The sequence below is a fragment of the Orycteropus afer genome, unplaced genomic scaffold, assembly GCF_000298275.1.
Source record: "Orycteropus afer afer isolate SDZICR_OR568_19922 unplaced genomic scaffold, OryAfe1.0 scaffold00013, whole genome shotgun sequence".
NCBI classification, from domain to species: Eukaryota; Metazoa; Chordata; class Mammalia; order Tubulidentata; family Orycteropodidae; genus Orycteropus; species Orycteropus afer.
In genome coordinates, this window is record NW_006921600.1 from 11,393,671 (window position 1) to 11,395,370 (window position 1,700).

The following is a 1,700-nucleotide window of genomic DNA, read 5'->3' on the forward strand; positions in this document are numbered from 1 at the left end:
TTTTTTGGTATTTTCACGCAAATTCTTCTGCTAGTTAGGGTTTAGTCCACTTTTGTATCCTTCCCTTCAAGGCTCAGGGGTCCAAGATTATATTCTGTGTCTGTGTTAATTGGTTTCCCTTTTCTTTGTTGAAGAGCATCTGTGCAGTCCTTGTGCCTAGTCCACCGTCTTGCCGGAACTCCTCTCAACCTTATGTAAATGGAATCACACAGTATGTGCTCTTTCTGAATCTAATTTCTTCCACTTAACATAATGTTTATGAGATTTGTCCATGATTTCTCTGGCACTAGTTCATTCACTCTCTCAGCTATACAGTGTTCCAGTGTGTGAACATTCTATACTTTCTTTATAAACGCTGCTATTGATGGGCATTTGGGTTATTCCCAGGTTTTGGCTATTAAGAATAGGGCTGCAAATAAAAGACAGGCATAAGAGTTGAACGTGTACCTGAGGGAGATACACTTGTTGGAAAGAACAATCATGGGAGAAAGAAAGGCTGTTTATGCTCAGGGAGATAGCTCAGGGGCCAGGAGTGCATGGAGGGCTGGACACAGGGAAGAGGTAACTATCAAGAGGAAGTGGGAAGGCAGCTAATGCATTGTGGTAAATTGTAGTCAATGTCATGAGACAAAGTGTATGTGAACTGCTGGATGGAAAGTGAATTTGTTCTGTAAATTTTCACCCAAATCACAATACATAAATAAAAAGAACAGGACTGCTGTGAACAGTTTAATACAGCTCTTTTGGTAAAAATGTGCACATATTTCTGTTGGGCACATGCTAAGGAATGGAACTGAGTATATGTATATGTTCAGCTAAAAGGTCAGTGATTCAAACCCACCAGCTGCTCTGTGTGAGAAAGAGGAAGCAATCTGTTTCCGTAAAGATTTATAGCCCTGGAAACCCTATGGGGCAGTTCTACTCTATCCTTAAGGGTTGCCCGGAGTCAGAATTGACTCGATGGCAGTGAGTTTTCATAGATTCTGCCAAGCTATTTTCCAAACTGGCTGTGAGATTTTTACACTCCCATCCACAGTGTATGAGAGCTCTGTTGTCCAGCATCCTTGCCAACCAACATTTGATATTGTTTATCTCTTTCATTTTAGTTATTCTGGTGGGATGTAGTCTTTTCTCTCTTTCTTAATGAAAAACATACTTTAAAAAATGAGATGACCTAGAGAAAAATGGTAGTTTTGTTGCAATGTCTTTAATGGGCAAAATTGTCTCCTGTAACCAGTCTTGTCTGTCAACTTGGCTAGGCTCTAACCTACTGCCATTGAGGCAATGACAATTCACAGTGACCCTATAAGACAGAGTAGAACTGCCCCACAGGGTTTCCAAGGCTATAAATGTTTATGGAAGCAGACTGTCTAATCTTTCTCCCAAGGAGTGGCTGGACTGCTGACCTTTCGGTTAGCAGTCAAATACTTTAACCATTGCACCACCAGAGCTCCTAATGGCTAGCCTCTCACCAAAAACAAAAATCACTGCCATTGAGTTGATTCCAACTCATAGCAATCCTGACGCACCAAATCTTTACAGAAGTGGGTTATTCCATCTTCCTTCCATGGACTGGTAGGTAGGTTTGAACTGCCAACCTCTGGTTAACAGTCAAATGCCTTAGGCATCATGCCACCAGAGCACCTTGGCTGGGCTCTGTTGTTGTTGTTATGTGCCGTCGAGTCAAACCTGACTCATAG